We start from the raw sequence: 25812 nt of genomic DNA, 5'->3' as shown, positions 1-25812 counted from the left end.
GGATCGGAGACACTAGTGGGAGGGCCCTGCTCACAAGAGCTTACATTCTAAAAGTTCTATAGGTTAAAAACTCACTGGGGGATATTTTTTAATCCATACACTTAAGGGTTTCACCCTAAGAATTCGGTACACCATTATTTGATATACATTAATAAGCCTTGTGGTACAAACTATTACAGGAATGGGATCCATTATCCGGAAACTCGTTATCCAGAAAGTTCCGAATTATGGGAAGTTTATCTCCCATAGACTCCATTATAAGCAAATAATTCCTATTTTTAAAGATGATTTCTTTTTTCTGTGTACAGGTATGGGACCCAGTATCCAAAATGCTTGAGACCTGCGGTATTCCGGATAAAAGGTTTTTCTGTAATTCGGATCTCCTACCTTAAGTCTACAAAAAAAATTATTTAAACAGTAATTAAATCCAATAGGATTGTTTTGGCTCCAATAAGGATTCATTATATCTTAGCTGGGATCAAGTACAAGGTACTGTTTTATTATTACAAAGAGAAAGGAAACCATTTTTAAAAATGTGAATTATTTAATTAAAATGGAGGAATGGGAGATGGCCTTTCCATAATTCGGAACCTTCTGGCTAATGGGTTTCCGGATAAGGGGTCCGATACCTCTATAATAAAACAGTTCCTTGTACTTGATCCCAACTAAGATAAAATTAATTCTTATTGGAAGCAAAACAAGCCTATTGGGTTTATTTAATGTTTAAATAATCTTTTAGTAGCCTTAAGGTATGGAGATCCTAATTACGGAAAGATCCCTTATCCGGAAAACCGCAGGTCTTGAGCATTCTGGATAATGGATCCTATACCTGTTTATCTTTTTGTCTAAAGTCAATGATTATTGGCTATTAATGGTCAGACAATACCAGTATGACTTTGTACCATTGTACTGAATAATAACTACTTAAATTACTGCAGGTTTCAGCAAGACACTATATTCACCATTCCCCCTCCCCTTGAAGCAGTGTCACTCTTTATAAGCTTTAGAAGTTTCAATTAAAATCCTGCCTGTATGTTCTCACTGGAAATCAAAAATGCCTTTCATTTCCTTGTTGTCATCCAATTTACATTCGGCGAGGTTTAGTGGAGTTTGCCTGTCTGAATTAAGATGTCCAAAAATATCTTATTTGAATTGATGAGCAATGTTAAAGGGAAAACTAAAGCACAGGCGCAGAATTCCTGAACAAAGCTTTCATACTAAGCGATGGTTTCTGATTAATAACAAATATGGAAGAAAACACTATTTCCATATTTCCATTTTTCCTTCAGTCATCTCAGGTACTCTTATTATGAATCCTTATCATCGGTAGAGATGTAGCGAACTGTTCGCCGGCGAACTAATTCGCGCGAACATTGGGTGTTCGCAAGTCCGCAAATTCGCGAACTTTTGGCGATGTTCGCCATTTTTGGTTTGCCGCCTTTTATTTTTTTGCGCCGCGTTTTTTCGCTTCGGTTTTTCGCCTTTGCGTATACATAGGAATAGCTTGCGGGTTTTTTTGGCGTTATTTTTTGGCGTTTTTTTGGCGTTTTTTTTACAAAGTATTTTTCAGAGAAATTTTTGCCCTTGATCCCCCTCCTGCATGCCACTGTCCAGGTCGTGGCACCCTTTAAACAACTTTAAAATCAGTTTTCTGGCCAGAAATGGCTTTTCTAGGTTTTAAAGTTCGCCTTCCCATTGAAGTCTATGGGGTTCGCAAAGTTCGCGAATATTCGCGAGTTTTGGCAAAAGTCTGCGAACGGGTTCGCGAACATTTTTGGCGATGTTCGCTACATCCCTAATCATCGGCCAATTGTCACACAGAAGTGTGTATTGTGATAGGATGGATAGAAGAAGAGAAACAGTTTGGTAAGGTTTGCGGTAAGCTGAGCTGACGTATTAGACATAAAGGGGATGATTCACTAAAGGTCGCTTATCGCCTACTTTTTTGCGTTAAAAAGTGTGCGATAATTAAGTAGCGATTCATCAAAGTCATTTCGCATGCGTTAAGGCGCATATCGTATGTGCAAAAAAAACGAATTATTCCTATTGCATTGCGTTAATAATTAGCGAATAGAAATAATACTAACGCATGATTCACAAACACATATGAAGCGTTAAACGTGCAAAATATCGCTTTAAACTGTGCGAATATTAACACCTACTTGGGGCAGGCGGTACTTAAAGAAAATTGTGGTTCGTGAGCTTTTGGCAACACAATAAGGACTTTGCAGTGGGATTTATTCAAGTCTGTGTTGGCCCTAGAGTGATGCAGCCTCCAGTTTGCAGGGAAATGGTCATTTTCAGAACAGTAGTTTTCAGAAAGTAATGGTTACGTGCGTAATAGCGTGCGCTAATATCGTATGCGGCAAAATATATTGCGCGCAGCGGAAAATAATGCTTGAAATTCGTCATCGCCAGGTAAATAACGCCAAGAACATCGCTCCTTAATTATGTGTCCTTTTAGTGAATCGATCGTTAACTCTAAAAAATAAGAAGTGATAATATTTTTAACGCATGCTATAAATATCACTCCTTATTTCGGACTTTAGTGAATCAGCTCCAAAGGGTATGCAAATGTAGAGCTGAAATTTGTTTTGGTGATATATTTAGCACAGGAAGTACAAAAATAAACTCATGTTAACTGACTACGATTTAAAACTTCAGCCATGGGAACGCAGTCTGTCAATGTTATCAAATTAATAACCTCTACTGGAGGGATTTTTTTCTGCTCCTCAAATTATTTTGCACAAAATATCCCAACTTTGAATTAAAAAAAAAAAAAAAAATACTTTTGTGTTAGCAATGGGAGAAATAATTCACCAGGCATGGATTCACGGCGAATTTCGCCGTTTTGCCAATGGGGGAATTTTTCGCAAAACAGGTAATAAAATTTGCAGTGGAAAAATTGTCGCCTGTGTCAAAAAAATATTGGTCATGTTAAAGAAATGATGCACGTTTTTTTGACGCACAGCACTTCATCATTTTGCGCCATGAAAAAATTCCCAAATTTTCCCTCAAACCAAAATGGGACAGATTTGCTCTTTACTAGTGATGAATGAATCTGTCCCATTTAGCTTTATTGAAAAATCTGCGAAACGGCAAGACAATTTGCAAAATGGCGAAAAATGTCCATTTTAACACAACCGAGTCCAATTTCACCCGACCAAGACTTTTTCTAATGCACAACGAATTTTTCCGCTGCAAATTTTCACTGAAGTTTCACTAAACAATTTTCCAATGGCGAAATACGGAAATTCGATGCGAATCCACGCCTGCCGAAAAAATTTGCTCATCTCTACTCGTTACTATTTAGTTCATGTAGAAGTCAATTGGAGCTGTCCTAGGCTAAATTCATGTGGTTTTTCAATTCAAGTTTTCCAAATGTTTTTAGCGTTTGTTTACCCGTAAAAAATAATGGGTAGAATACGAATTTGGGGCATTCTAGGGTTTTTTTTTGCCAGGGTTTAATTTGATGTGATTTAGATTTTTAATTATTTGAATTAAAAAGAAACACTAAAATTCACAAATTCAAAAATTCAGCAATTCAACATTATATCCCCACACGGAATGTTTGTACACTGGAAGACCACCAACCGGTCACAAGGACAACAGGTGGGCAAGTGGGTGCAGAAAACCAGAAAAAACACCGTCCTGGGACCCTTGTCTGAGGAAACCACATACACCTTGGCACACTTATGCCTAAAACTCATAAGTCATAAGTCCCCACCCCTGGCAAGCATTCCTCTGCAGCTGTGACAATTAAGGCACCTGTAGCGAATTCCAATGCCCCTCCCCCATAATTATACCACAAAACAAGGACGGGATGGTGGGATGTTGCTTGTCCTCTGCTCCACCAGAAAATGTAGGAACTTCCTGTCCTGCATACCCTATACCTCATTGCCTTCTGCCTCCTAACTCCCTATTCCTGCTGCCTTACTGTTAACCCTTTGCTGCCCCCTGCTTTTGCTATCTCTTACACTTGCCTATCCTTCCTCACACAGTCAAGGCCCTTCCTTTTTAGGTAGTCTGAGCCCCATTACAAAAACTTTATATAGACTGGTTATATTAAAGATACACTTTGCAAATAAGCTTTTACAGTGCTAGCTTTAGTCACATACATACAGTATTACATTTAAATACATAAAAAAAACGTTATCCCTATTTAACGGGATATGATGCAAACATTTCCTTAAATATTTCAGGGTAATCCAAACTAAAAAAAAAAAAAAGAATTTTGTTTTCTTTTTAACTTGGACAAATCAACGCAGTACAATCCAATCGCCATCTCTTAATAGAAAACGGTATTGCGCTTAGGCCAATCGCCATCTCTTAATAGAAAACGGTATTGCGCTTAGGGGGTTATAAATCTACTGAAAATTATTCTAATTTAAACCAAGCGTGAATCTGGAGGGAAACATTTTCTCTCGGTAGGAAACGTGAAAAAGAAAGGGGAGACCACTGACAGCACGATAGCAACCTTGCCAAGAACCATATCCCTGTTTAAAAGCCAATTAATGTTTTTTTTAAGGGAAGATGCAGCTAGTCTGCGAAGACAGTCAGGAAAAAAATGCTTTTGCCTGTTGCCTCTCCCTCTCTCATCGCCTAGTAGACAGGTAATTGGAAACCTTTTAGCTTTTTCTAACAATGCTTCTTATAATCATGCCACTATGTTGCCATGGAACGTTGCGGTGCATTTTTTAAGCAATCTAAATACTGTGATTAACTGTGATAGTGCCTACTACAATTACCCATATTACACTCTTTTAAAGGCTTATTTCCCTTTTGTTTTGGTCCTGTTATTTTTCCAGAGCTCTGAGATAGAATCAGACAAATCCTTGTCTCCTTTTTTTTAGGTTTATTGTAAAAATGCAGATTGAAGACATTTAGGCCCTGTCTTTTACTTGTAATTGAAATGGCATCATATTGTTTTATTTGTAAAATGAACCAGCTTTATTCATTTTTTTTTTTACGTGTTGAAATAATAATGACTGATATTAGATTTCACAGTATAATAAAGAGCATTTCAAATAGAAATACACATAGTTAAAAGATGATTTCACGCTCACAATAATAATTAATGGGAAAGGCCTGGCTGAACGCAAGTTTTTGTTTATCGGCATACAAAGACACGGATGAAAAAATTGTATCTGACAGCCAAATAATAAAGGAAATTGAAGTTTGTCATAAAAAAATGATTTATTTTGTCAATTGGTAGCACAACGTAACGTGATCATTTTATAATATTAGAGAAAACGGAATAGTTGTGATTTTTTTTCTTTTTAATTTGGTTATGACTTACATCACAAAACTGTGTAAATATACTTATTCAGGCACCATAAGTGTCAAAGAGCTTACAATCTAAGGGGCTGATTCATCAAGTATGAGTTCAAAGCCCGAAATGGGAAAAATTTAGATAAATTACGATAATTTCTGATGATCGCAAATATCAGGAAAATGCTTACGAAAAATCGTATTAGTCACAATAATATCGTATTGGCGATCTGAAAGTCACGAAATTTTCATATCCAAACCATCGTAAATGGTGAGAAAACCTTTGATCCTTCTGTGCATGATTTTGGAAGCTTCCCATAGGGCTCAATGGCACTCTGCAGCTCCAACCCGGCCCAAGGAAAGTCTCCCATAGGGCTCAATGGCACTCTGCAGCTCCAACCTGGCCAAAGGAAAGTCTCCCATAGGACTCAATGGCACTCTGCAGCTCCAACCTGGCCCAAGGAAAGTCTCCCATAGGGCTCAATGGCACTCTGCAGCTCCAACCCGGCCCAAGGAAAGTCTCCCATAGGGCTCAATGGCACTCTGCAGCTCCAACCTGGCCCAAGGAAAGTCTCCCCTAGGGCTCAATGGCACTCTGCAGCTCCAACCCGGCCCAAGGCAAGTCTCCCATAGGGCTCAATGGCACTCTGCAGCTCCAACCCGGCCCAAGGAAAGTCTCCCATAGGGCTCAATGGCACTCTGCAGCTCCAACCCGGCCCAAGGAAAGTCTCCCATAGGGCTCAATGGCACTCTGCAGCTCCAACCCGGCCCAAGGAAAGCCTCCCATAGGGCTCAATGGCACTCTGCAGCTCCAACCCGGCCCAAGGAAAGCCTCCCATAGGGCTCAATGGCACTCTGCAGCTCCAACGCGGCCCAAGGAAAGTCTCCCATAGGGCTCATTGGCACTCTGCAGCTCCAACCCGGCCCAAGGAAAGTCTCCCATAGGGCTCAATGGCACTCTGCAGCTCCAACCCGGCCCAAGGAAAGTCTCCCATAGGGCTCAATGGCACTCTGCAGCTCCAACCCGGCCCAAGGAAAGTCTCCCATAGGGCTCAATGGCACTCTGCCGCTCCAACCCGGCCCAAGGAAAGTCTCCCATAGGGCTCAATGGCACTCTGCCGCTCCAACCCGGCCCAAGGAAAGTCTCCCATAGGGCTCAATGGCACTCTGCAGCTCCAACCCGGCCCAAGGAAAGTCTCCCATAGGGCTCAATGGCACTCTGCAGCTCCAACCTGGCCCAAGGAAAGTACGATACCGAAGCTTGAATGAATCAGAAACTTTCGTAGTCGGCACGACAATTCAATTTTGTCTCACAAATTTTGTTGCAAAGTACGAAAAAGTCACGCAAATATAAGAAAAAGTCGCAGAAAATATGCACAGTACGAACAAATACGAATTTTTTTGTATTTCGTACCTGTCGTATTTTAATAAATAGGCCCCTAAATGTTGACCTTAGGCAAAAAAGGACACGTAAGTTGTATAAGGTTAAAAAGAACTTAAATAATATTCAGACCCAGTCTTATGGGCACATCGCCATTGATGCATTATGGTTTCTAAGAGGCATTCAGCATCTCTGTTGGGTTTAGACCAGATGGTCATCAGGGCAAAGTAGAACATTCCCATCTCTGCCTGCTTCATGTAAGTACATTTTAAGGTCTATAATAGTCTTGAATTATTTTAATGCCTAGATTATACTCATAAGAATTGCTGTAGGGATGTCTTGTTTTGCACAAATAGTTTATGTAACTAGCTCAAATCTAACAAATAAACGATTGCCCCTCTAGCTGTCTTCAGCAGCGTTTATTGTACCAAGAACCCACAAGCTCTAGAAGAGTTACATTGCAGACCTGAGATCTTTAGCACGTCGTCATCACTAGCAATGTTTTAATTCCTTACCTAATACATATGAATGTATGGTAGACAAAAAGGTTGTGTCTGGGTTCAAGTAGTGAATTCAGGAATTGGCAGTGAGGCTCAGCCACATTGTTTTTGTTGTCATACTACTGGTACAAGAGTATCCAGAGTTGCAAATACTCGATCACACTCAGATCTCACTATTTTTTGCCCTATTAGAATGCTATACACCAACATCATGCATCCCATTGTTCTAATCCCTGTTCTGGATATGAATGAAGCAACAGACGGTTATGGGCAGGAGATATTACAGAAGGGAATGAAGCTCCTATATTGAAAGATCGATAGATTCACACAGATTGCACCAGGTAAATGGCAAGCTTAATATCAAAATCACATAAGAATTCAGTCCTTTATATTCTGTAACTGAATACATGAAATAAAGCTATACTGTGAATACAAGATAAATAGAAATAGCAAAACACCCATAATAGGGTTTATAGGGTCATTTGCTAAATGGCAACTGTTTAGGCCTAGGTCTATCTCAAGGAAAAGGGAAATTTCTTTGAGGACAGCAATGTGCATATTTTGGACCGAGAAACAGATGGTTTGAAAGAGGTGTGAAAGAGGCCACTTATGCCAGACTGGAAAAACCATCCCTGAACTGAGGAGGGGGCCTGCGACACCGCTTCGCATCAACATACAATGTCCCTTTTACATTTTTACCCCAGTGGTTTCACATCAATTCACACTTCTAGTCATATACATTGAAAGATTAACACCTGCCTCAATGAGAATCATGGTACCATTGTGACTGGATCATACTTTCACACACTACTTAAGGATGGGATGTTGACATCCCTGTGAATGTCACAGCACTCCCTCCAGGTCTTTCAAGATGGTAGCACCCATGGCCGCTACATCACTGTGGTAGAACACTGATGCTTGCATGATGACGTGCCTACATGTAATGTCATTGCACCAAATTCAATATAAATGGACCCAGGACCCAGGCTTAATGTCTGATTATAGGCCTTCCTTGAATGTTCATGGGCGTGTTCCAAATTGTTGATTTTAAATACCCTTGTAAAATGCTAACAATATTGGTTGTCTACTCTACCATAGTTTAAGAAAGTGTGTTCTCAGTTGTCGTAAAGACCAAGTACATTTTCTATTCCTATGGAGCATGTTTTCACATTAGATCAGCCAGTGTGCTTGCAAATGTCTAATTTGTCAATAACTCTGTTTTCTAAAATTACTTCAGTACAATAACGATTTTCATCCATCTGCACATTTGTGCTACAGTGGGCCTACAAAGTGCAGTGTCCCTTGGTTTCTAATCACCATTATATGACTTTCTTTGAACTGGTAATGACCCTGTTGAATAGTAAAAGTTAACAATTTCCCTGTATTGTTCTGCAAATGTTAATAAGATTGCATAATGTGGTGAATTACAGACATCATCTCTTCTGAGCTCCCTGTACGGTTTTCCCCTGAGGGTTGTAATATCCATACTGGAATTAATGGCTTTTACTGTGAAGCTGGAATAAAAGAATAAGAGAAAATCATATACTGTTCTCAGTGCTATTAAACTTCCCTACTTGTATGCCGTATGCAACAGGACATTCATTAGGCTGGAATAGGAATAGACAGCAGGTGGTATGCGTTGATTTGATTTGCAAATTTTTATAACTCCATTTTAAAAAAAGATTCTGGAGGCCTAAATAGAAGTTACTGGGTCCCAAATTGAGATCTGCTTTTATATAGGTCATGGAACTCCAAAGTAACTTTAAATACCCTCATTTTGTAAAGAAGGGGCACATTACTTTTTATAATATGGTAAGATGTGTCACATAAGTGCTATTTATAGGTTATTCGTGGTATTATATAAAATGTAATATCTTGATTGTTAGACTGCAATAGAAACAGATAGCGGGTGATAACCAGTGATTTGATTTGCAAATTTTTATAACTCAGTTTTGCATTCTGTAACACAGAGGCCTAAATAGAAGTTACTGGGCGCAAAGTGAGATCTGCTTTTATATAGGTCATGGAACTCCAATGTAATTTTGAAAACCTTTATGTTATTATTTAATAATATGCAATTTTAATCAGTTGCGTCATATGCCAAATTCAAAGCACTATTTATAGGTTATTCGTGGTGTTTAAAACATTTAATATATTGCTTGTATTTGAAACTAAGGTTTGAAAATGTACTAACCATAGATTGAATACATCTTAATACAAAACTATTCTCCCTCTACTAGACAGAGTGCAGGCTGCAAAGTACCTATCTCCACACCTATTTAACATGAAATTAACTAGTTGACAAGACTTTATTCAAAATGTAGACCCATTGCTTTGGTGATTATAAGTATGTGATCAATGCAGAAAGTTGGGAGTCATCACTAGTGATGGGCCAAATGTTTCGCCAGGCATAAATTCACGAATTTCCGTGTTTTGCCATTGGTGGATTGTTTCGTGAAATGGATGAAAAAATTTGCCGCGGAAACATTCGGTGAGCGACAAAAGAATAGCCGCGAGTGACAAAAAAATAGCCGCGCAAAAAAAAAAATAGATGCGGGCAACAAAAGAATAGCCCCGGGTGACAAAAGAATAGCCTTGCGACAAAAAAATAGCCGTGGGCGACAATTTTTTCGGCGAAGCGAAACGGGAAAGATTCACTCATCACTAGTCATCACCAACTACTATAAATGGTAAGGGTCCTTCCTAAAATAAGGCAAACCTAGACATGGGAATCACTATCTAGCTTTCTGATGGATGCTAGTAACTACACATAGTATGTAATCTATGAAGAGTTACCAGAAAGTCAAGGAGGCTTTGCAGAGATCTGCATGAAGGCTAGGGGTTGGCAATCTCACCAGAAGAGCCCGGTAAGTTGACTGGTAATTGGAGGACTGAAAAAAGTAACAAGAATGTAGGACATACCAATAGTGTGCAAGTTAGGAGGTGGGATAGGGGATGCCTCCCCTAGCATGTCCTCATAAATACAAGGCTACTGAAAGTGGGCAGTGCTCTAATCATGGGGAAGTCCTTGCAAATTGCAGCACAAAGACCTGTGCCAATAGGCAATCACTGTGGGTCAGGGTACAAAGTCCCCCCCCCAAAAAAAAACAAACAAAAATGCCCTGCTATTTCAAAAGGTATGATAATATGGTTGCAGCATTTGATACCAAGACATAATAGATTCAATGTAAATCCATATGGTCTAGCAGAAGAGCTGCAAAATAATGGAAGGTCACAATTTACACACACCCCCCCTATTTTGCACAATGAAAAATAATATAATAATAATAAAATAATAATAATGATTCCACCTAAAATCTGTTGAGGAGTCAACAATGTGAATGTTCAGCATTCAAGCAGTAAAATTATGACCCCTGCTGACCAAATAGTCTTAGACAATGTATAGCACATCTCATCTACAGTGTATTAGATATAGAGACTATAAATTTCTGCTAAACTGCACCTAGGCACTGTGGTTCACATACATATATGAATATCTGCTAGGCGTGAACTCTGCATCTCATAATCATGTATAATGATAAAATAATATTGTGCTATTTTAGTACCATATTTACAACTGGACAAATGATATTTGAACCTCAACACCAATGTTCAAATACAGATTCAAGCTACACACAGAGAAATACAATATTTTACAGGCCTTCAATATTGGAGAAGACATTTTGCCTTTGGGTACAACAGATCTACTCATTGGATATTTTAATAACATTGATCAAAATCTTTCTTTCTCACTTTTTTATTGGGAAAGGGTATTATTGTAGTTCTGGAAAGAACATTCCCTTAGGACACAATAATTGGAAGAGATTTTCTGTGTACAGTATATGTGTGTGTTTGTGCTTTTTTTTTACAAATACGAAAAGGGCTTTATTTTTTTTATTGCACAGAAAGTCAATTTATATTGTTGCTATTTAACTTATTCTTTAAATGTTTTTTTTCATACTCACAAATGTAATATTTAATGCAATATGTAATTTACTTATAGACTGACATTTACAAATACATTTACTGTATTTATTTATGGATATATCTTAGGAGAATTCAATCCACAATACAATGTGAGTTCTATCTTTATGTTTTTCTGTGATACTCATGTTGACATTTCAGTATGAACATTCATATCAAAATAACCAATATCTAACTAGACAATCAAAATAATAAACCAAGGCTAACCTTATGCCTATCAGCATTACCTTTATTTAAATAATGGGGATAGTCAAGTGAAAACTGTTAGCAAAAAGAAAAAAACAGCCAAGTATTTTAGCCTATGATGTTCCATATATTATTATAAGAGTTTAATAAAGTTAATAACAAATAAACTGTTTTATTATTCAGTTTCAAGATAACAGTAAGACCTTTATTTATGGAGGGCGTTTTGTGTAGAGAGCCAGATAATTTGACAAATTGACTATGTATTTAGGAACTAGTACAGGAAGTTACTGGAAGTGATGTCAGAATTTAGTCCCAGGAGCATATCCAGGCAGACATAGAAGTTAAGAATATTAGCATTGCTTACAATACAGTTTAGCAGTTTATGAGCGAATCTGACATGATTACTCTGTACAAGTACATTAGAGGGGATTATAGGCAGTTGGGGGATGTTCTTTTTTTCCATAAAAACAATCAGCGCACCAGAGGTCACCCCTATAGATTAGAGGAACAGAGCTTCCATTTGAAGCAGCGTAGGTGGTTTTTCACGGTGAGGGCAGTGAGGTTGGGGAATGCCCTTCCTAGTGATGTGGTAATGGCAGATTCTATTAATGCCTTTAAGAGGGGCCTGGATGAGTTTTTTGAACAATCAGAATATCCAAGGCTATTGTGATACTAATATCTACAGTTAGTATTACTGGTTGTATATATATAGTTTATGTATGTGAGTGTATAGATTGGTTAGTATAGGTTGTGTGCTGGGTTTACTCGGATGGGTGAACTTGATGGACAATGGTCTTTTTTCAACCCTATGTAACTATGTAACTATGTAACTATTTCACTTTGCCGAAAAACTTTGAAAGGGAAATTGTTGCGTGTCAAAAAAAATTTGTCGCCTGACAATTTTTTGACATACAGCAAATTTTGCGAATTTTCTCACCGTTTCACAAAATAATCCGCCAAAGGTTAAACACAGAGGTTTTCCGCGAATCCATGCCTGGCGAAATATTTCGTCCTTCACTATTAGTAAGTATATGCATAAAATAAATAATGCCCATTTTCCTCATTCTCTGATAGGTCTAATAGTTATAAAAATGACATATAGCTAGTGTTGCCACCTGGCCGGTATTTTACAGACCTAGCCGGTGAAAAACCTGCTGATGCTAGTATTACTTGCCATGTAGTTGCCCTAAATCTGTAATACCCTCGAGATAAGCCTCTGGCCCGCCCTCAATCTTCCCCCAATCCACCCCTGACTTACCTTTTTTTATTCCCAAAGCACTCCATATCCTGCCCTGTGGCAATTGTGTGTCATAGCCCACTCCTTTTATGTCATAGGCCCACCCCCTTTTGTTCCTCACCACCACCAGCTGGTAAGGGTTTTTTTTTTAGAAAGGTGGAAACCATAGGTATAGCCCTTTACCCAGGCTTCAATTTATTAAATATCCACCCTGACCCCTGTACAATATTGGGATTCAGAGTGACATGTTTCTTTAAATTAAACTGCCTCATTTTTATAGGGTTCCTATACTGAAGGCTAAATATAAAATATGGCCAACACTAGCAGATAATTAGCAATGTAGAATCCTTTACTTGGACCGAAAAGTCCACATAACCCACATCCTGCAAAGCATCATTTGGGCTTGTAAAACATGCATAAATTAAGACCCTATTTGGACACATAGATTGTTGATCCCCAGTTCCAACAATAACATTCAAAGAAAAGGCTAAAAATGGAAATGACTCTATTGTTGGAAACCATAATGTGAGTCTATAGCTTGCACCTAATGATTATGTTTTCAGTTACTGAATTCAGCTTTGGGATTCCCAGAGGATCTTCAAGGGTCTCTAGAACAGCGGTTCTTAACCTATGGGTCGGGGCTCCTTTGGGGGTCAACCAACTCTTTTACAGGGGTTGCCTAAGACCATCGGAAAAAACATATTTCCGATGGTCTCAGGAACCGAGACACTGCTCCTCTATTGTTGGGGGTCACCACAACATGAGGAACTGTATTAAAGGGTCGCGGCATTAGGAAGGTTGAGAACCACTGCTCTAGAACATAGTATACACTTATTTTAAGGTGACCTTCCTTTTAAAAGATCTGGATCTATTGCAGTGAAGACAAAATGACGAAAACCTTGGTTTTTGCTTTAGCCCATAGTATCAACTTAAACACCTATTAACTCAGTCTCGCAGATTTTTTTGTTTTCCTTTTCTCTTTTTTCAAACAGAGCATGACATCACTGTTTCCAACTTCAGCCAGGTTCACAATGCAGAATCAGCAATCAAGCTTTAATTCATAAGCCCATCCAGATGGCACAGCTGTCTCTGGGTGCATTTAACAGTGAGGTGATGCTCTAAATGCGTAAAAACAGCGCATAAGAGTCATGTCACAGTTTTGTAGATTATTTATATTTGGAAATTTGCATGCCATTACTAAGCTATTTAACAGGCCAAAAAGTTAGTATATGGCATTGATACCAATAAATATATAAATATGTCGTCTGTTATATTTGTGCTGGGTAAGCATGAAATGCATTGGGCACGACATATAGGGGATTGTTGTTGTTTTTTAATGGATTTAAATAAATTTGTAAATATTTTTTACTAACTTTGACTGATATTTGTTTTTTTTTTTAATGTGTTTAGTTGCTTCATCCTCTCTCAGATTACTGTAGTCCTAACGTGGTCAGTTGTATGACTTGTATGTTGTCTGTTATACTACATTGTGAACAGACTTCTCCAAAGTAGATGCTGAAAGTTATTTGTTTTTGTCTATGAAGATTTTCATTCATCCAGGTCATGGTATATCTAGTATAAATAAATGTAAAACAACTGGACTTGTTAGGTTATCATTGAAGATGTTTCACTATTCATCCGAGTAGCTTCTTCAGTTCAACTGACTGGTATGGGAAGTCCTCAGCATATATACTCTTCCACTAATCCATTCATGCAACTCTAACAAGTAACACCTGTTTTGAAGAGTTGCATGATACTTTGGTAATCACAGCATTCACACCTCTGTGAGTTTCAGATGTCACCTTTCTGAAGAGTTACATAGTGCCATTGTGATTGGATTAGAGGAAGAATATATATGCTGAGGACTTCCCATACCAGTCAGTTGAACTGAAGAAGCTGCTCGGATGAGTAGTGAAACGTCTTCAATGATTACCTAACAAGTCCAGTTGCTTTACATTTATTTATACTAGATATTATTTGTTTTTATTTTATTTTTTTTTAATGGATCATAAAAGTTACAGCAGATTCACCTTCTTCTCAAAATGTAACGAAATCTTTCTTGAAGGGAGCGTGCACAAAGATAGAATGGTAAAATATTGAGGAACAGCTGACATTATAAATGGATGTTTTGTCTTTTAAAAGCAGCTTGCTTTAATTATTATTACAGTTTTCAGCTGGGAATAGGTAAGAGCAAATATTATGTTTAACATTTGATAAATGCACCTGAGAAAATTTTACTTACAAGTTTAATTTTACATTACAGAATACAAGTGGAAGTGCACTGTTTCAATCAAAACATTTGCAGAAAAAAGACTCTTGCTCAATACAGCATGTAAAATAATTGCATACTATATTTATCTAGCGGTCAGGAAAAAAGCACTCAAAGAACTAGATGAAAGAAATATATTTTTGCTGTTGCAATGTCTTAAAAAAATGCATTATCTTGCTGAATGTTAGTGGCAGAGTATCAGAAATCAATTGGTAAAACCTGCATTCATTCTTAGCTGGAATCTTTATTGACTATGGATCAGTCATCATTTATCACTGTCCATAGCCTTCAGGGATTAGATATGGCAGATTCCCAAAAGAATGACTGGTCTGAGCTATTGAATTCCATAGTTGGCTATGGACAATAGTTTTGTTGATGTTGTTTTGATTTTTCCTGTTCATTTGATCAGTATTATTACATTGCTTTACTAGGTGAATGATCTTATTTAGATTGAGTCAGAATGAATTTCGTTTGATCAGAATTGTTAAATAATTTGCGTAGCCTTTGCTTACATGTAAAAACAGTATTAATATTCAAGTACAGGTATGGGACCTGTTATCCAGAATGCTCGGGACCTCGGATAAGAGATGTTTCCGTAATTTGGATCTCCATAACTTAATTCTGCTAAAAATCATATAAATATTTAAACCCAATAGGATTGTTTTGCCTCCAATAAGGATTAATTATATCTTAGTTGGGATCAAGTACAGAAAAAAAAGTACAGTAAAAATTAGAATTATTTGCTAATAATGGAGTCTCGGGTGATGGCCTTTCCGTAATTCAGAGTTTTCTGGATAACGGGTTTCCGGATAAGGGATCCCATACCTGTACCAATTAATTTATAGAACATGTTTCACAGTACTGTATAAATAAATAAACAACAATAGCAAAAATGCAGGCCTACTCAAATAAAATGTTTCATGGTCACATCTGCATGGACTTTATTATTATGGACATTATCCAGAAAGCACTATTATAGCACTATTAATTAGAGCCCTTAATACAGTAATTTAACCTTTGTGCTCAAGTTGGATGCTAAGCTAAAAATTTAAAACACGTACTACCAGAGCAGAAACCCAAGTTTTCCCATGGCTACTGTCAAGTGGCATAAACCTATACTTTTCCCATGTGAGACAGAATATAACAATTGTATTAGTGTGGCAGCACCATTCTGAAATGGTTAGGGATGTCATATGAGAAAAATGTCATATCAATACATAGGGGACCTCTTGTGATCTAAACTGGAAATAATAAGGTAGTAGAACTGTATTATCATGGGATATTGGCTGAGAAATGGGTCCATTGTGGGAATATTTGTTAAACTTGACTAGATACAACCCTAAGCAACAAAGCAAGTATTTAGTACAGGACTTGCTAGTACTTGAGCATAAAGGGCAAATGGAATCATGGAATGATGTCAAGAGCTTGGTCTGTGTATAGATATCTTAATAAAAGTCACTTTTTTCTACAACATTTCCGGAGTGCTGCTGTTTTTTCATTTTATCCTGGATATTGTTTTACCCTGGCTGAGGGTTCAGCTTGCACCTGGGGCTACAATTAGCCGGTTTGTCCATTGTGTAGCACACCTTAATCAATTTATTTATATCTTAATAAGTGCAATTCTGTTTCCATTTTTTAGAGCTAGTGCTCGATCTAGCATTAGTAAATTAAACACTAGACTGTCAAAAGAGAAATGGTGCCATTCAAAAAGTGTAGCCTGTGACCAGTGATTAGGAAGAATTATTCTATGGTACAAGTCACTTTATTTTACTCTATTGTCTATACTATAGCTTACCTAAATATGCCTTCTATTTATTGGAACAAACAACATGCATTCAAGCCCTTTTCCTCTTCACTCTTATATTGGTTATTGGTTGCTTTGTATGTAATTCTGTATATTCAATGTATTGTGCAGCTCTGCAGAAAGGGCAAATGGTGGTGGTTTTTCCTCTTGAAACAGGAAGACTATTCTTTAATTACAATGTTCCCATAAAGAGGTTATAGGAGGATGAGGGACTACGCTAGAAACTGCTGTAAGTCTTCACAAAAATCTAAAGGGTTATGGGCACCAGGTATTCCAGGAAAGGTCCTAGATAATGTTCTAGAAACAATGGAAAGCTCCATTGATAAAGAGAATCAAAGTGATATCTGTTTATTAATCTCTTTTAACTTAAGAGCAGAAGAATGGAAGTCTTACATTCTCTATGAAAGAGTTAGAGCATCAGGCTCTTGGCCTGGAATAGGCCTGGAGATTAAGCCCTGTTTAGCTAAATTGCAAGCATTTTTTTTAGGCATTCATAGGCTAGACTATATTGAATGTGCAAATGTAAGATGCAATTAGCCATTAATTTAAAAAGAATGCAAGTCAAGTTAATCATAGAAGTTTAAGGTATTAAAATATATGAAATCTTTTATTATGCAATGAAAAGCAGTGTACGCTTGTTGCTTTCACTATTACTATATGAAAATATATATTTTTGGTTATAGATTTTTTACTATAAATTGTAAGAATATTCATTATAGCTTACATGCTTATTTTTAATAGCGTAACACACGATTAACTTAAGTTGCTCTTGTTTATGAGAAGTTATTTATTGTCTCATGTCAACCCCTTTTATATAACCTATCAAGAATATAAAATTGTTAACCAGAGAATTTTTATAGGTAGGTTACAAAGCATTTTCAACTATTAAAGCATCATTTCTGCATTATGAAGGAAAAAAGAAAATAACCATGTTACACTAATGTTCACAGGAATCCCTTGTCAAACATATGAGCTCAAGTTGTTGCTTTCCTAATGCACTTGGTCATTTTCAGGCCAATATGAGTTTGTCGGCATCGCTTGCAATGCTGTCACGGTTTCACCACTAGCCTGCTAGTTTAATGTTACATAGTAACATTGGGTTGAGAAAAGACCAGAGTCCATCAAGTTCAACCCTTCCAATTAAACCCAGCACACACAAACCTATACTGACCTATCTGTACACTCACATACATAAACCATATATACCAACATCAGTACTAACTGTAGATATTAGTATCACAATAGCCTTGGATACTATGCTTGTTAAAGAACTCATTCAAACCCCTCTTAAAGGCATTAACGGAATCTGCCATTACCACATCACTAGGAAGGGCATTCCCCAACCTCACTGCCCTCACCGTGAAAAAACCCCTACGCTGCTTCAAATGGAAGCTATCTGCCTATAATCCCCTCTAATGTACTTGTACAGAGTAATCATGTCCCCTCGCAAGCGCCTCTTTTCAAGAGAAAACAACCCCAACCCTGACAGTCTCACCTCATAGTTTAAATCTTCCATCCCCTTAACCAGTTTAGTTGCACGTCTCTGCACTCTCTCCAGCTCATTAATATCCTTCTATCCATTTTTATGTGCCTGCACCTATTTTGACTCACCCGCGCCCAATTTGAAGCCCAATTTAAGAATTCGCCAATGGCAAAATGCGGAAATTCGCTGCCAATGCATGCATATCAATATACAGCTAGCTTAGTAGCCATGTTATAACATTATAACATTTAAAGGAGAAGGAAAGGTAAAAACTAAGAAAGATTTATCAGAAAGGTCTTTGTAAATACGCCAATAAACCCTCACAGTAATTCAGTTCTGAGTCCTCTGTGTAAAGAAACACCACATTTCTTTCCTCCTATTCTGTACACATGATCTTCTGTGTTAGACTTCCTTCTCTCTGTAAAATCTTTAGGGCACAGCATAAGCCTTATCAGTTTGCTCATTGCTTATCTCTTCCTCTCTCTTCTCCCCCTCCCCATCCATGCTGCAATCTGAGCTGTTCCAGGGAGCAGCATGCTGGCAGGGAAGTGATGTCAGACCAAGCTAAAATGGCAGCTGCTATTTTAAACAGAGAAAGCTTCTGGGCTGTTTACTTAATTATAGTTAAGATATCTTAATGCTGCAGTAGCCTTCCTTCTCCTTTAAAGGAGAATAAGATTTCTAATTTAAAAAGCTTTAGTACTAATTGCATAGACTATAGAGTACAGGATACTAACTGTACTGCTCTGTAGGTTTCGCTGCAATCATTCAGGTTCCTTTCATAAAATCAAGTACTTGTTCCAATCCTTTCATTTCCTGTTCTTCATTCAAGGCAATAGCCCAGAGCTATCCCATGCTTAGTTGCCTCCAATGCCAGTGGATTTCCGTGACGGCTTTGATCAGGGCCGGAACTAGGGGGAGGCAGAAGAGGCAGCTGCCTAGGGGGCAACGATTGGGGGGCACCAGGCAGCAGCCTCTCCTGCCTGCCCCTAGTACAGTTTGCGCCCCGCCGCTTCGTGTCGTGCATCGCACACTGCGCCGCGTTCCCCCCCCCCCGCACTCGAACTGCGCATGAGCGTTAAAACACACGGGGGCGGGTGGGGTGCGATGTAGCGGTGCAGGGGCGAGGTAGCCGACTGGGTTGCCTAGGGCGCCCGGTCGCATCGGCTTGCCCCTGGCTTTGATAAAAAGATGTTCTTTTAACTGGCATATCACAAACTATTATTGTATAAAAAAAAAAATAAAAAACACCTAATGGTGGCTGGAATAGAAGAAGGGGAAATCAGATGATTGAAATCTGATGAGATGATCTATATAAGCTGCTCTAAATAAACAAATAACGTGTCCCCTCTTTGTGCACCGAATGGGATAAACTTGCCCTATGTACTTTTGCATCTTCATATTAATAAGTGCAAAAATAAAAATAAAACTAGGATAAAAAAACTAGGATGGAATACAATCATTGTTGATGTGGGCATAGCTTGATAAGGACAGATAGTGTAAAAACAAACTTAATTGGCTGAATTAATTCTAAACAAAAAAATGGGAGAGCACGTAACTAAGACATTTATCATGTTTTAATGAAGATGTTTTGGTCCGTTAAAATGGGCTATTAAAACATGTTTACCAGTTTTTCCATATCATTATACATTTATGTTTAGTTATTTACATAAATATATGTATTTTTTCTTTTAAATGAAAGAATCTGACATATCTGGTGATGGTGCTCAAACTATCCTTTAAATCTGCTATAGACCACTGCTTCTCAAACTGTAAGGTTAGACTCTTGTCAAGCCAAAGGTCTGATGAGTCAAGACCCAAAAACACCTCACACTAGCTGGAGGCTTGCCTGAAGTTTGGAATAGGAACACAGCAGTGAAGAGAGGCCAGAGAGCCGGGTAACAAAGTACAGGGATTAGGCAGTAAAATGGTCAAATGGATCCAGGTCAGGGCAGGCAGCAAAGGTTCAAGGGAAAAGTCAAAAACAGAAAGCTCAGAAATCATAGGAGTGCCATTAAAAGGTTGAAACTTGATAACCTAGAGTTTGTTTAGTTAAGGTGGCTGTTAGGGTGAAGACACGCCGAGCCACTAGTAGCAGCTACTTGTCATGGCTACTAAAAAAAGACAATACTGATAATTTACTGATAACTGTCTCTACGCATGTTTTAGCAGAGAGCAGAGGAAATTCGCAGAGTTGTCTATGGCAGGGTATTTTCTGGAGTCTAGTAGCCTTGAAAAAGAAGCTGCTACTAGTAGCTTAGTGTGTCTTCACCCTTATGGTGTCAGAGAAGAGCACCCAGCAATTGTGTCAAAACTGTTGGGCAAATGGGGTTTGCATTCCAACAGACTCTGAACCAGGAAGTGTCAATGTTGGCGCTTGCGTACCGACACACAGGCACTACGGATCCAGCAATCAGCCTTACAACTCATGAAGATTGCAAGAATAACAGCCTAGCAGATCCTAAAGTGTCATTTTGTTCCTTTTCTGCATCCAAATGACTCTTGATGTTACCCAATCTTTACTCTAGATCAGTGATCCCCAACAAGGATTGGATGTATATAAGGTTGGGGCATATAAGGTTGGGGATCCCCTGCTCTAGAGTCTAGAAGTTTATTGCATGGTAGCATTAAAAAAATGTTAAAGCAAAAAGGGTTTTTTTGGCAAACAACAGATTCATTACTAAAAAATGTAATGTGAAAGCCATTTCTTAAAGAACAAAGAAATCCCTTACATTAGTCTTGATCATGTGTTAGGGCATATTAAAAAGAGTGCATATACATACAGTATATCATTCCTCCGAATGATATACTGCACAATTCCCTCGGAAAGCACCACAACAACCAAGAGTAAGGTTTTAATGTTGTCCAACACTGGATTATTAGACAAACATACAGCTACAGCTCATTATATAGAACTTTGCTATGTTTAGGAGAAATTAGTAGCCTAATATTCCAGCTCTGGATTCAAGGATAAACACACTACTACAATTGTACAGACAACTTTATAAATCACATTCATAATCACAGTGCCAAATTTATCTTAATGTGGGATTAGAGCTCACCACAGAAAAACTCAACCATTTTATATTCATTTCTATGGAATTTTTAGCAACTAGTGAATTCTATCTTTCACCCAATGATAAATAAGCTTCTAAAAATTCCATAGAAACGAACCGAAAGTAGGAGCATTTTTCTGTGGTGATCTCTAAACTCACATAGTGTAAAACTAGCATTTGAGAGGGAAGAATAAAATGTAGATATTTTGTACACTTGCTGGTCTTAAATTCTAGTTTTACATTTGGTTAGAATTCACTGTTAATCAGAATTTATTTGCAAAGGCCAATGGAAATGCATCAAGCATGGCAACCACAGCCTTACCAAACTATTGTTAATCAAAAAGCAATTTGATTTGAGAGTTGGAGAGCATGGAGTATTTTTAGGCACCATATATAAATACCACTTTACAATAATATCTATGGAGAATAGGCTAAGTCACAGTGTCCATTTTACACATTTACCAATGGTCTCAGAGGAATTCCTCTCTTTCTAAAAACAAATTGCTTCCACTGACATGCATTAATCAGCCTTATACTACAGAATGTGCTGTGCATTTCCAAAGACATTCTGCTTTAAAGAGTTCTGCCATATATAGCAAATATTAATGAAAAACTGACCCCTAATTACAAATTGGATATATCTTACCTATAATAAAGGTAAAAAGCCAAAATGCACACAGATTTATTAAACGGGACCTGTCACCCTAGGAAATAATTACAAATCCTTTTCTATCATGTTAGTTGAGCAAAATAACTTCACCTACAATATATAAATAATTTAATTTTTTTTGTCTTCATTCTTGGAAGTCATAATGGCAGCAAGCAGGCAGGCACCATTTTGTGGACAATGTTGTTAAGGCAAATTTTGTCTAACTACAAAATCTTCTGTATTCACCTTCTAGGTGACATCTGGGAAATGCTGAATGGAAAATGAATGAAGTAATGGTAATTAATCTGAAATGTCTATCATATATTGCCTGCTCTGCGTCTATGCCTGAAACATAGGCCAGGTCAGGCAATATATGATTTTTAAATACATTGGGGGTGATTTTTGACTCCTGTCTCCTGTTTCAAGTGAACATAAAAAATATGCGCAATTATGTTCTCGAATAGTGGGGATTATTAAGGAAAGAAACCACAAAAACTTGCCAGAAAAAAAAGCAAAAATATGGTTTTTAAACAGGCAAATGGAAATTGTCTCTAATAACTTTAAAAAGAAAAAAAAAGCCACATGTGGTTTGTCGCCTTTTCTTTAATGCAATTGAGTTTTTTTCCGCTTGAACTTTAGGGGAAAAAAAATCTGTTCAAATGTTTTTATGTATAGAAATCACAGGATTTAAAAATGTTTTCACTCCTGAATCTCACTGTATTCATACAGTATCATAACTTGTATTTAGTGATGATCATATTTTTTCGCCAGGGATGGATTCACAGTAAGGGGCTGATTTACTAATCCACGAACGGTCCGAAGCCGTCCAAATGTGTTTTTTTCGTAATGATCGGTATTTTGCGTTTTTTTCGGAAATTGTCGTGACTTTTTCGTAGCCATTACGACTTTTTCGCAAAATGTTGCGACTTTTTCGTAGCGTTACGACTTGCGCAAATTGTCGCGACTTTTTCGTAGCCTTCGAAAGTTTCAGATTCATTCAAGCTTCAGTATTGTGACTTTTCTTGGGCCAGGTTGGAGCTGCAGAGTGCCATTGAATCCTATGGGAGGCTTCCAAAATCATGCTAAGTCTGAAAGTTTTGCCCGCAGTTTACGAGCACTCAATACGAAAAAGTTGCGACAAGATACGAGCAAATCGTAACGGCTACGAAAAAGTCACGACAATTCACGCAAGTCGTAATGGTTACGAAAAAGTCACGACAATTTACGAAAAAGTCGTAACGGCTACGAAAAAATCGCAAAAAATACTAAAAAGTCACAAAATGTTCGTTTTCGAATCGTCATTTTTCCGATTTGGATTCTGATTCATGGGTTAGTAAATCAGCCCCTAAATGTCCACATTTCGCCATTGCCGAATTATTTTGTGAAACTTCAGCGAAAACTCAACACAAAAAAATTAGTCACGCGTCAAAAAAGTTGTGTCAAAATAGGCATGGGCGCATCAAAATAGGCCTGGTTGTGTCAAATGGGGTGCTATCGCATCAAATTGGGCACGGTCGCATTAAAATGTACTCAGTGAAGTAAAAATAATTTGTGTGTGACAAAATGGTTGCACAACACCCGCATTTCACAATTTTTTTGGCGCTTCGCTAATTTTTGGATTAGTTTTGCAAGTTTTTCCCCGAAGTGAAACGGGACAGATTCCCTCATCAATAATTATATTACCTTGCAATGTTATGCTTTATTCTAAAATCAGACATAGATTACTTTCATAGCTAAAGTCAAACAATTTTCTGTGAAACATTTTCAAAAGAGTTTATTAATCATCTTTATTTCCTCTGGTATGGGGAGCATTGTGTAATTTTATTGCAGTATCTCTGTGCAGGGACAAAGTTTAACATCATGAATATTATTTTTATTATTGTGTAAAAGCCCTGTTTTAACTTTCCAGTGAAGAAGGGTCATGGCTGGACAAGGTTCACTACTGTTTTCATTCCATTATTTTTCCCCCTCTGAAGGTGACTGAAGAAATGGCTGTTTCTCAGCTAATAGCATGCTAACAGTGAACTTTTTAGAAGACATTTCTTTAACCTTAAACACAGACAGAGTGTTCATAACACGACTTAAACCCTGGCATCCTTTCAATGCACTTCTAATCTCTCTCAGAACAGATCTTTTTTGATAACCAGGGCACTTTCAATATTTCATCCCTGTTCATCTTTCATCAGAAATTATTCCACACAAGAAGATCCTCTGAAACTGGCCATAAAGACAAGGCTGTTAAATTAACAATATTGCGGAAGGACAACTGCTTACTGGGGTGATGAAAATATTGTAAAATGTATTTTGAGAAAGTTATTGAGCGTGCCTATAAATCAGCTAACTATAAATAGCAAGGAGAGAAGAATGACTATTTTTAAGGGTAATTAGATGCAAGTAAAACTGACATATTTAGAAAATTGTCCCCGCCTTCAACCTATGTTGTACTAATAAAATCTGTTGTTCCCCATCCCAAATCTATCAAATGTACTAACAAACATGTGATTAGTTTTGCTTCACACACATAGAAACTGGTATGCAAATTCTATGTAAACAACTTTCTTTATGCTTTAGACCAGTGCTGTCCAACTTCTGTGGTACCGAGGGACGGAATTTTTTCGGCCTCTGTGGTGGAGGGCCGATAATGGAGGCTAGTTTTGACCACTCCCCTTTTTAAAACCACACCCATGTTATCGCATGACCATAGCCATATTAATGGTGGTAGTACAGCAAAAACCTGCCATACTCTGCCTCCCCTAGCCTGCCTGTGTGTGCCATCCTCTGCCTGCCCTATGCTGCCTCTGTGTGCCATACTCTTCCTTCCCTACCCTGCCTGTGTGTGCCATACTCTGCCTGCTCTACCCTGCCTGTGTGTGCCATACTCTGCCTGCCCTATGCTGCCTGTGTGTGCCATACTCTGCCTTCCCTACCCTGCCTGTGTGTGCCATACTCTGCCTGTCCTATGCTGCCTGTGTGTATGGCACATACAGGCAGCATAGGGCAGGCAGAGTATGGCACACACAGGCAGCCTACAGTGACACAATGCTGGCACTGCTCCTACAGTCTGCACAATAACTATATATTAAAAAACTTTTTAATTGCAGTACCACCACAGTATATGTTCTTTTTATAGTGTGCAGGGTTTATTTGTGGGTTTCTACTGCTCCTACAGTCTGAGGTGTTAACAGGGGAACAATGTGGGTGATTACAGCCTGAGCCTGAGGTGTGAACACTGCAGGGGGTGAACAATGCAGAGATTAAAAGGTGTGAACAACACAGGGGATCACATTTTTAAACAATACAGGGGGTTTAAATCCTGAATCTGAGGTGTTAACCATTTAAAGCTTACACAAAGGTAAGCCATCAAAGCAGCCAGACAGGTGGGGGGCCACACAGAGGGGGGTCGCCAGTTGGACAGCACTGCTTTAGACGATTGGTGGCCTGCTATATCCGATAGGAGGATATCCCCTGTCCTCTCATAGAAAATGCTGGACAGGGCTGTCATCAACCGACATCTTGTTCTCCTTCACCTTCAGTAGTTATTGAAACAATGTGCCCTGTAATGGTCAGATAACTTTGAGGATAGCTTTTTTTTTGCATGGGAACCAAATAAGAAAAAAAAACAACTCCCATTTACTTCAATGCACTTGATGGGAGAAAAAAAGTCCACTAACCTGAGAAAAAACTTGAGAAAACATACCCATCAACTCCAATGCATTTGCTGAAATGTTATCATGTCAAAAAATTTTGGTGAAGATTAGTGATGGGCGAAATTTTCTTCCAACATTCTATGGATCCTCTAGTCACCCTGGGTGAGTGCATGTGCAATACGGTTGTATTTTCCTATTTAGAAGCAGAGTAAGGGATTCCTGGAAGATCATCAAAATATGATGGGGCGATGCTCACCAGGGCCACTGGAAACTGGTTAGGATCACTGGGGTGGTGCTTAAATAATTGGCACCTGTAGTGGGTTTAGGTTTCATTCTCCTTTACTG

This window comes from Xenopus tropicalis, chromosome 3, assembly GCF_000004195.4.
Source record: "Xenopus tropicalis strain Nigerian chromosome 3, UCB_Xtro_10.0, whole genome shotgun sequence".
Lineage (NCBI taxonomy): Eukaryota > Metazoa > Chordata > Amphibia > Anura > Pipidae > Xenopus > Xenopus tropicalis.
The sequence above is the reverse complement of the archived record's forward strand: the minus strand, read 5'-3'. Positions refer to the sequence as shown.